The sequence below is a fragment of the Notolepis coatsorum genome, assembly GCF_963971535.1.
Source record: "Notolepis coatsorum genome assembly, contig: SUPER_7_unloc_5, whole genome shotgun sequence".
NCBI lineage: Eukaryota > Metazoa > Chordata > Actinopteri > Aulopiformes > Paralepididae > Notolepis > Notolepis coatsorum.
Window position 1 is genome coordinate 251,571 of NW_028174876.1, and position 12,020 is coordinate 263,590.

Consider the following 12,020-nt stretch of genomic DNA (forward strand, 5'->3'; position numbering starts at 1 on the left):
TGGACCTCACAGGGTTAAAAGTACCCTGTGAGACCCACGGTTACAAAATTACAAAATCACTTTTAGCCATTAAAAATTAAAAAGTCTGTAAATGTTTATTTAAAAAATGTTAAGCACATGTATAGTCAATTGGTCCTGTTGTTCAGCCTCACAATGCTATTGCAGCGGTTCCCAAACTTTTTTGGCCGTGCACCCCCTGTCACCTCCCGACCTAGCTCGCGCACCCCCCCAATGGGTTTCTGTTAGAAAAAATTGTTGCACAGATTTAATTTTTTATTTTATCTCTTCCCACGGCGACTATGGATAGGGAATTTCTTTATTTAATTAAAATGTTCACGACAATACTCTGCCAGCATGTTTAATATCCATAATACTAAAGGTTTGACTAAGATTTGTATGAAATTTTATTGTAAAAAAAAAGGAAAACATTTTACCACCATTAGCCTTTTCATGTCACGCACCACCTAGAGGGCGCTCGCGCACCACAAGGGGTGCGCGCACCACAGTTTGGGAACCACTGGGATAGTAAATGTGTTTATATGTCCCACCCTCTGTCCCACCCTTTAATTCCCTGTCTCCTCACCTCACCAGCCCCCACCCTCGTGATGTTTTACTCTCCTCTGCTCTTCACCAGCCCCCACCCTTGGACTACCTTTCACAGCTGTGATAAGTTATGATTAGCGCCCCAGAGGGCTTTAAATACCTGGACCTCCCCTCCAGTCCTCGTCGGGTCGTTCTGTATGCTGGTTCTTTGTTCTGGACTCTGTATCCTTTTCTGTGTTCAGTGTTCATGGAGTCCTGGACGTTACCATCACCTGCCGCGTCTCCGGCGTGAGACGAGGTGCCAGCCATCACCACCTGTCGCCGTTTGCCTGGAGTGGGACACCGTCTTCGCTCTCTAATTCCCTACGGGAGGTTTTCCAGTGTCCCACTCCAGACCTCAAGCCGGCGCGCATCGCTTCCTATACCACGGGAGGATGCGTCTCTTCAAGCCGGCGCGCTCCTACTCCAGACGCCCAAGCCGGCGCGCATCGCTTCCTATACCACGGGAGGATGCGTCTCTTCAAGCCGGCGCGCTCCTACTCCAGACGCCCAAGCCGGCGCGCTCCTACTCCAGACCTCAAGCCGGCGCGCATCGCTTCCTATCCCACGGGAGGATGCGTCTCTTCAAGCCGGCGCGCTCCTACTCCAGATGCCCAAGCCGGCGCGCTCCTACTCCAGACGTCAAGCCGGCGCGCATCGCTTCCTATACCACGGGAGGATGCGTCTCTTCAAGCCGGCGCGCTCCTACTCCAGACGCCCAAGCCGGCGCGCATCGCTTTCTATACCACGGGAGGATGCGTCTCTTCAAGCCGGCGCGCTCCTACTCCAGACGCCCAAGCCGGCGCGCTCCTACTCCAGACGCCCAAGCCGGCGCGCATCGCTTCCAAGGAGGATCTCCTTGCCAGGCCTCCGCCGTCGGAACCCTGCCATCCCTGTAAGCAGCTCTGGCCCTCGCCCTGTCCAAGGCCTTAACCCTGTTTCTCTGTCCCTGTCCCCAGCCCGCCTCCCCGGGCCTCTGTCCCTGTTCCCCCTCTCCAGTGCCCCTGTTCCTGCCCTGACTTTTTGCCCTGACCCTGTCCCTTTGCCTTGCCCCTTAGCCTGCTCGCCTCTTAAAGGCACAGTGCCACATTTTTCCCTATTTCTTTGGTTCCAGTGTTTTGTGTTCTCCCTTAAAGGGACAGTGCCGCTTTTTGTTTTGTATTGAATAAATGCCCTGTTTTGGCTTACTCTCATACCTGTCTTGTGTTGTGCGATTGGGGTCGGTTACAAACCATAACAAAAAGTGTATATTTTCAGCATTACGTTCAAGTTTCAAGTTTCTTTAATAGTTGTCATACAGAAGTACAGAATACTTTTATACAAAATGCTTCTTACTGTTACGCTCCAGAGACTGTGCAAGACAAGGTAAGTATGAAATAAAATAACATAGTATAGCATGTAAATTAGAAGTAAAAAAATGAGGTCACAGTGTTCAGTATAGACATATGTACAATGTTCGATGCAGAATAGACGTAACTGAGTTACCATATAATATACAATACTGTGTAGTGTACTAATATACAATACTATATAGTGCAAGGCAGAAATAGGATGAGGTGCAATTTAGGTACAATTTACAGTAGGTGTACGAGTTGTAGTGCAAATCCTTTATCAATCAATATAAAGTGTGTTTGTGTGATCTAAAGTGTGGAGAGTGGGTGCTGCAGTGTGTTGTTTGTTTAAGTGAGTGTGTGGGTGTGTGTGCTGTGTGCATTTGATGGTTGTTGCATAGTGTTTATTGTTCGTTGAGCAGCCTGATGGCCTGGGGATAGAAGCTTCTTCTGAGTCTTTCTGTGCTCGCCTTAAGACTCCGGTATCGCTTGCCTGACCGCAGCAGTTCAAAGAGGCAGTTGTTCGGGTGGCTCGAGTCCTTAATAATTCTCTTAGCCTTCCCCTTGCACCGCTTGTTGTAAATGTTCTGGAGGGTGGGAAGCCCCCCTCCAATTGTGCGTTCGGCTGAACGTGTCACTCTTTGTAGTCTGCTACGGTCTTGTGCAGTGCTATTCCCAAACCAGGAGGTGATGTTGCCAGTCAGGATGCTCTCTATTGTACATGAGTAGAAGTTCCTAAGGATCTTCTGACTGACTTGGAACTTCCTTAGGCGCCTGAGGAAGTAGAGGCGTTGTCGTGCCTTCTTCACAACACTGTCAATGTGTGTGGTCCATGTCAAGTCCTCGGATATGTGGGCTCCGAGGTACTTGAAACTGTTCACTCTCTCAACCGGTGCCCCGTTTGTTTACCAATGATTTTAACTGTTATTAGTGAAATTAAATATAAGATTATAGAAATCTCAGGGCATTGAGTCGCCAGCCCCTGTCAATCATCTGACTTCTGGATTTACTTTTTTATTTCTCTTATTTTTTTGGGATTATCTCCCACAAACCTGAACGTTATTGCCATAATGTAACGTTCTGGGTGTCTGTCCTCTCCCAGGACTGGAAACCCTACTGCCATTCTAGAGTACGTCACCCTGTTCTCTGTAATTAGCTCTGATTGACTGTCACCTGTGGGTTGTTGTTGTCATTAATCACTGCGTGTGGTTTGCTGGGATGTTGCCTTTATAGTAATCTCTTGTTTCTCTGTCTGTTGTCGGATCTTCAACAGAACTACCGCGAGCAGTCGGCCTCGAACAAGAAGTGGGACCTCTTGTCTTGTTGTTATTATTTAGTGTTCTTCTTTATCCGTCTTGTGTACGGTTCTCTTTCCCTTAAATACCTCTCAGTTGTCGCCTGGCTACTTATTCTTTATCGTTACAGTATCTTGCTCTAGTGATTTCTGATAATAAAAGAACACATGAGGCTTCCGGTATGAGAGCGGAAGAGTAGCACGCATGCGGTGAGGCTCCTGGTCAAAAGAGCGAAAAACTGAGAAATAAGGACCCGAAAAGTGACGAAAAGTGATCAAAAATCAAGATGCAAACGAGAAGGAAGGAGGAGAAAACAAATATGAAGGAAAGAGAAATGGAGAACTCACAGGAAGAGGAGAGTTCGATGGAGCAGAACCCCCGAGGCGAGACCGAGAAGGAGCAGGCGGAGGAAGGGGGAGTCTCGGCTGAGACGGACAAGGAAATGCCAGGATGGGCCGTGCTCATGCAGGCCGGGATATTGGCGACCATAAAATTTAACTCAGACACGATGCAGGCGACCATGAAACTGAACTCGGACACGATAAGAAATTATATTGGGAAGTTACGGGAGGAATTGAGGAAGGAACAGGAGGACTTCAGAGGTGAAATGAATACAGAACTCAAAAGGGTGGATGAGAAGATGGCGGAACAGGACAGAAACGTAACAGAGGTACAGACTAGAACGGCGCAAACGGAGGAATGGAACACAGAGATACACAAGGTGTTAACGTGTGCGATTCAAAAACAAGAACAGATGGAGACAAAGATATCGGACATGGAGGGGAGGTCACGGAGAAATAACATCAGAATATGGGGATTGAAAGAAGGAGTCGAAGGGGAATCGGTGATCCAATATGTGGAAGAGCTTATCAAGGAACAACTGAAGGAGACGGGACTGGAAAAAATGGAGATACAGAGGGCCCACAGGGCGTTGGCTCCGAGACCGAAACCGGACAGACCTCCGAGGGCGGTGATTATTAACTTTCTGAGATTTGAGATTAAGGAATTGATACTCAGAACCGCGTGGACCAAGAAGATAGAAATCGAGGGGAAAAGACTGTCGTTTGATCAAGATTACTCGACAGCGGTGGCAATAACACGCAGGTCCTACGCCGGAATGAAGAGAATTCTGAAAGAAAACGGAATGAAATTCCAATCACCCATGACCTCGCTAAGGATTCACTGGAAGGAAGGGACGGTGACATACGCGACGGCGCGGGAGGCGGCGGAGGAGATGAGGCGACGGGTGATGCAGATGGCGGAGGACGGAGAGGGAAGGAGACAGGAGGGCCAGATGCGGAGCCTGCAGCAGAGATTGGAGGGGGCACGCAGATGGACCAGAGTGGGAGATCGAGGCCCGGGAGAGGAGGGAGGAGAGAGGAGAAGGCCGAGGTGAGAAGTGACAGACCGAAGGCGGAGACGGACGAGGAGGCCAGAGACGGAGAAGGAGAGGAGAGGAGGCGGGAGGAGACGAACGGATGAGTACACGCACAAGAGATTGAAAAACTATCCAAATAGAGACAAAATATAGAAACTGAAATAACATATACATAAACACACATTCCCAGGTAGAGGCAGGATATAGGAACGAACATAACGTATACATGGACACAATACACAGGCTGACGGAGGAAATAAATGGAAATATAATTAGGTATGATAGACGGAACACAGAACATATTGAAACAAGTACATAGACACACGCTGCGAGTAACACAGTTGGAAGGGATTAAGGGGATAAATGGACATCACATAGAAAATAGAGAGGAGGAAAAGAAAATAAAAAGTGGTACACAGAAGACACCACACACGGGTTTGGGAGGAAAGAGGGACATTGGAACATATGAGCCACATTGAGAGGGACCTAGGAAATGGGGGTCTTTGATCAGAATGAAGGACAGAGCGCTTTTGACCAGGAGCACGACAGCAATAAAAACAGTAAGAAAGCTGGACAAATATGACGAGCGGTTGGGGGTAAAGGTTTCAAACCCCCAAGCCGTCAGGAGGAGGCCTCTCACTAGGAGAGCAATTACTCCTCACCCACCAGCAGGGGACAGGGGGGGACACAGGGACCCCCCGAACGCCTTGGGAGCACTTTATGTAAAGTTTATGTCTTTTATTTATGTTAATCATTATATGTATTCGGTGAAGAGAGCGGAGGCTACAACCAGAGGGGGGAATGAATGTGACATGGGGGGGACTGACAGACGAAAGAAGAAGAAAGATGACAATGGTTAAAGGTATAAAAATGATGTCGTTAAACGTTAATGGAATGAATAATGTGATAAAGAGGGGCAAAGTGATGTTGAAATGTAAAAAAAGTGAGATGGAAGTGATTTTTCTGCAGGAGACACATTTGGTAGCACAGGATCATGAGAAACTGAAGAGGTTCGGATATGAAAATGCATACTATAGTTCCTTTAAACGGAACCTGAGGAGAGGAGTAATCACGTTAATCAAAAACACAGTCAAATTTGAATTGATCAAGGAAGTAAGAGACAAGGAGGGAAGGTTTGTTCTGGTGAAGGGAAAAATGGAGGGTCAAATGATTACGTTAGTGAATGTTTATGCACCCCCAGAGAGTGAGAGGGATTTATATGAGACCATTTTTGATATGATAGTGATGGAACTAGAAGGGATATTGATATGCGCGGGAGATTTTAATGTAGTACTGAATCACGACCTAGACACCACGAGTACTAGAAAAGGACGGGCACCAATCAGTAGATATATGAATATTCAGATGACGGAAATGGGAATTACAGATGTTTGGAGGGGGATGCACGCCATGGACAGGGAATACACACATTACTCACACCCGCACGTGACATATGCGAGAATAGACTACTTTTTGATGACGACGGGGGACAGTTACAGGGTACGGGAGAGCAGAATAGGAGTAGCGGACATATCGGATCACAGTGCCATATATCTGACAGTAGATCTAGAAGGGAGACGGAGGAACACGATCTGGAGACTAAATGTAGGAATATTAAATAACAAGGGGGTGGTGAGTCAGATCAAGGAGGAGCCAGGTATAAGGAAGAAAATGACAACGGGGTGGTAGATCCAAATATTCTATGGGACACACTGAAGGTGGTGATAAGGGGGAAATTGTGAGGTTTCTGTCCTTGCTTTCTCACTCGTCCTGTTCCTTTAACCACCCTCGCTTTGTTTTCATTCATTTTTTCTGTCAAGTATTTCAATTCCCTCGTTCACACGTTTCTCCCCGTTGACGTCATCTGAGACGTCGCTGATTGGTTCTCTCTCTTCCCCACGCTTGTCAATCACATTCCCCAGCTGTCACTGCTTTTCAATCAATCGATCCCTCATTATTTATACCCCGTTTTCCCCACCCTAAGTTGTTGGATCGTCTTGTTTTGTCGCTGGATGTTTTTCCCCGTTGCTGCTGTTTCACTGTGCTGTTCTCCAGGAATTCCTAGAAGCCTTCGCTTGGATACCTGCTCCGTGGCGCGCGCTCGCCTCCTCTGTTGTTCCTGTTCCTTTACGCAGCTCGTCTGGGTGAGTTTTTCTAGATTGACTGTCTTGACCTATTTCCGATTTTCGTGTGTAACCTTTACACTGAAGTCTACCACCTTTTTGTCAAACAGTCACTCACCCAGCCATTATCGTTTTTTGCTCTTTCCTTTATGGAATAATATTTTTGGGATCTTCCACCTCCCTCTGTGTGTTTGCTCACGCTGAAGATATTATTTCACATTTGGACAGTGTTTGGATTTTTGCTCACTGTGTGTTTACACGAAGATATTATTTCACATTTGGACAGTGTTTGGATTTTTGCTCACTGTGTGTTTACATGAAGATTTTCACTTGGGCTGTTTCTGGAATATTGCACATCACTGTGTTGTTAACACGAAGAATATTACACCCTGTCCTCCTGCTCGTTTCAAGTCTGCTCTGTCACTGACTCATTCCCTCTCTCCCTCTCTCGGTCTTGTACAACATCTGAGAGATCCGCCGTGAGAATTCTGCAGAGCGGTACAGAGGTCTGCTCCTGCTTCCCAAGACTACCCTTCCGGGAGAAGCTGCAGAGCAGCAGAACTTTGCCCCTTGTTCATTGTACCTGTTCTTGTTGACCTGCTTTCCCTGTTTCACTTATTCTTATTATCAAATAAACAAGCCCTCGTATTTGGCAACTCTGAATCCTACTCTCTTGTGTCGTTAGCGTTTGGGGTCGGTGTCAAACCATAACAGAAATTGATGGAGAAGACAGCAATGCTGAAGAAGGCCAGAACGGAGACATATCATAATCTGATAGGGAAGCTGAAGAAGCTAGAAGGGAGACACCAGATAACAAAAGAACAGGAAACGCTCGGAGAAATCAAAGAAGTAAAGGCCAGTGTAACTGAGGGGTTACAAAACCCTGACTGTATTAAAGATTGTGATAGATTAAACCACTACTACATATTATTATTATTACTTGCCAGACAGTACAGTTATTATGGCAGACACTCAAATAGACGGCACGGTGACAAAGAGATATCATTTACAGTATTTTATTATTATGCAGAAGATACAACTGATAATTCCTGGGTCGCTCTTTTATGGCGAATGATATTAGAAAGTCAGAGAGTAGCAAAGTCAGTGGGAATGAATAATTCCTAGGCTAAGTATACTAGACCGGACGCCGCATGGCGTGAGATGGCGATATAGGGGGGCAAAACGAGGGTATAGCTGGAGACTGGTGATATCCTCCCACAGAGTTGTAAGCTCCAGAGGAATGAAGAAAATACGGACACTCAGGCTGGTCACTTGAAGAAAGGGGTTCTCATACGGATCCGGTCCTTATAATCCAAGTGCTCGGTAGCAGGGTAATAGCTGTAATCCAATGCCCGATAGCAATGATGATAGCCAGCCAGCTTCGTCCCCGAAGCTAGCCCGATGTAGAATCTTCAGGGTAGTTAAATCCAAACGACAATGGTATTAACGATGCTCTTCTCCACGGTACTATGTTTCCACAAGTCACTATAATCCACCAATAATGGTTCTACAATATCGCTGCGGTAGGTTCCAATGCTCACATGTCCAATAGTTCTGCTGCTAGGTTCACCTCGTGTTCGGATACTAATTACTTTAAGTCCACACACACTTGCTAAGGTTCACGCTAGTTACTAAACGAACAAACTGCTTGTTAATGCTGCACACCGAACGAACTGCTGTAATACGATTCGCACTAAATGACGACTCTTTACTTCACGTTAGGTTAGGTCGAACTTGACTCTGCTACTAGACGAACTGGGTTAACGTTACTGCGTTAACTGTAATGACGAACTGCACAATACGTTAGGTTCAACTACTGCTGTTGCATTACTTCGGACGAACTGCTACTGTTTGCGCCTTCCACAATATATATACTTAGAGGGCTTTCTAGGGCGCAACCGAAGCTCTTGTCCTGAATCAATGCGCTGGCCCCAGGCATGTCTCAACTTGTCCAGACTCGTCTTTGAACTTGTCTGAGGGGCGCGATTCTTGGCGCCGCCGACGTCAAGGGCGTTATCCAATGAGGAAAGCGAATAATGCTATGATTCAAACGGAGGCTTAAAGGGATATAGCTTATATATATAAATAATATACAAGTTATATAAAACAATAAAACGTAGATTCTCAGTGTTAATCTGGCCCTTCAGAACAGCCAGGATAAATAGGGAATTATTGACGGAAATAGAAAAGAAAGCGAGGTTCATGAAACAAACGTACTATGAAGGGGGACCAAAAGTGACCAGACTGTTGGCTAGGAGAATTAGGACGTAACAGAAGTTGAACACGATACACACAATAAGGGATATAAAGACTAATGAAATATTGAGAGACCCAGCTGAAATAGAGAGGACATTTAGAGAATACTATGAGAAACTATACACACAGCCAAAAGCAGCGGGAGAAGAGGAAATAGAAGCATATCTGGAGAAGCTAGAGTTACCATCGATAGGGAAAGAACAGAATGAAGAATTAAATAAAATAATTACGGAACGAGAACTGGAAGAGGCAATTAGTAGAGCTAAAAACAACAAGTCTCCGGGGAGCGACGGATTCCCATCGGAATTCTACAAGACATTTAGAACGGAATTAGCACCCATGTTAGGGGCGGCGTTCAGACACACGATGGAAGAGGGAAAAATGCCCCCCTCGTGGAAGGAAGCCATAATCACCACAATACCGAAGGAAGGGAAGGATAGAGAATTATGTAGTAGTTTCAGACCTGTGTCCATACTCAACGTGGATTACAAGATGTATACATCGATAATATCAAAGAGATTTGAGACGTTTATGCCAGACATTATAGATGAAGATCAAACTGGATTTATTAAAGGGAGACAGACACAGGACAACGTGAGAAAGACATTACACATAGTAGAGGAGATACAAAAACAAGGTGGTAGCGCGGTACTGATTAGCCTAGATGCAGAAAAAGCATTCGACAATGTGAGCTGGACATTTTTATATAAAACATTGATGAGGTTCGGACTGAACGGGAGGGCGATGAAGATGATCAAGGCGCTATATCAAGAACCGACAGCGAGGGTTAAGGTGAATGGCAGCTTGACGGATAGAATCAGATTAGAGAGGGCTACCAGACAGGGATGTTGTCTCTCACCGACGCTCTTCGCCGTTTTCATAGAACCACTGGCACAACTGATCAGACAGACCGAGGACATTAAGGGAGTAAGGATAAAGGGAACGGAATATAAACTAGGCCTATTTGCGGACGACGTGATAGTATACATGAGGCAACCAGACAAGAGCTTCCCGGCACTGATGGATCTACTGAAGGAATATGGCCACTACTCAGGATACAAACTAAACGTGACAAAGACACAGACCTTAGCATGGAACTATACCCCAACGACGGAAATTAGGGAACAGTACGGGATAAGATGGGACATGGACAAGATTAAATACTTAGGGGTGAACATCACGAGAGGGGTGGAGAAACTGTTTGAGGCGAACTATACACAGATAGATCAGAACATCAAGAGAGACTTAGAGAGATGGACAGTAATGCCCTTGGACTTCAATTCAAGAATAGAGGTAATTAAAATGAACATACTATCAAGGTTACTGTACCTATTCCAGTCACTACCGATACAAATACCACAGAATCAATTCAGGGAGTGGGACAGACTGATATCGAGGTTCATATGGGCGGGGAGAAGACCACGGGTCAGATATAAAACACTACAACTACCAAAGGAAGAGGGAGGGATGGCAGTACCCAGCCTACAAGATTATTACTATGCAGCACAACTGAGAGCAGTGACGTGCTGGTGTAACGACAGATATGAGGCAAGATGGAAAGACATTGAAAAAGAAGGGGAGGGATACAAGGTACAAGCTCTGGTGGGAGATAGGGAACTATTTAAAGAAAAAGAGGGACTATTAGATCCAATCACCAAATGCACCTTGACCATATGGAACAGAGTAGTAAAAACACACAAATTGGAGAAGCAGTCAGGGGTTCTGAGATGGGTAGCACATGACAAGAGATTCAAACCAGGGAGGTTAGACCATGGATTCAGAAGGTGGGAGAGGGGGGGGGGGGGGCAACAGCGATATGCAAAATGATAGAGAAGGGGGAAATGCAGACACTACAAAAATTAAAGGAGAAATTTGGACTAGAAAACAGGGACCACTTCAGATATCTACAGGTTAGAGACTACTACAACAAAGAAATAAGGGGGGCCAAAGACAAAGAACAGAATGGAATAATAAAGATGATAGTATGGGCATACGAAGGGGGGCAAGGAAGAGTAATATCAGCATTATACCGGGCTATAATGAACAGCAAGGGACACACGACCGATTACATAAGGGAGAAATGGGAGAGAGAGCTAGAGATAGAAATAACAGGGAAGGAATGGGGGAACATATGCGAGGTGCAACATTCAACAACAGGATCGAGGATATGGAAAGAGTTTGGATGGAAAAACATAATCAGATTCTTTATAACCCCAGAGCTGAAGGGAAAATATGCACCAACACAAAGAGCATGCTGGAGGATGTGTGGGAAGGAGGGGGCAAATCACACGCACATATTCTGGGGATGTCAGAAGCTGAAGGGGTATTGGGAGGAGATAGGGGAGGCAATGATCAGAATATTAGGATACGGGTTACCACAAACAGGACTGGTGCTTTACTTAGGAGACCTGACACACGAGGGAATACAAGGGGGGGACAAATATTTAATAAAGATAATGTTGATAGCGGCCAGAAAAGCAATAACGAGACTGTGGTACAAGGAAGACCCACCGACAATAGCACAATGGGTAGGAATAGTGGAAGAGATACAGGATATGGAGAGGATAACACACATGCTGAGGTTACAGGAAGAGAAATTTGGAGAAAGATGGGGTAAGTGGGAGGATTACAAGGGGAACGAAAACGACATCACAGAGGAAGAACCAAATACACCACAAGAGGGAGAAGGGTAAAGGAGGAAAGAGGTTCAAAGAGGGTCTCTGAACCCATGTCACACACTTAATGTTTTACAATTTTATTTTGGTTTAAGGTAACTGTTTTATGCTTTTTATTTGCTTAAGTCAGTATTTTTTATTTTTCGTCTTTTGGGTATTAAATGTTTTCTTTATTATTTATGTCTGTTTAATAGTGTTGTTGAGGTTATTGTATATGTCGTGTTGTTTGTCTATAAATGTTTAATAAAAAAATTTAAGTTTAAAAAAATAAAAATAAAAGAACACATATTTTGAGAAGAGCAACCCCATCTCCGCCTCCTTATTACCTTCTACTATTGGACTAAACTTCCTACCTTGAATCGTAACACATAAAACAGAAT

The 12,020-nt window shown here is 45.3% G+C and overlaps 1 protein-coding gene across 1 annotated transcript in view; it reads right to left on the reverse strand.

Moving 5' to 3' along the window:
- The window catches only part of LOC311232760 (syntaxin-3-like), a gene marked incomplete at both ends in the record, with an annotated part of 174,083 nt that overhangs the window by 3,240 nt on the left and 158,823 nt on the right, over positions 1 to 12,020 (reverse strand). The gene's annotated exons all lie outside the window — the stretch shown is intronic.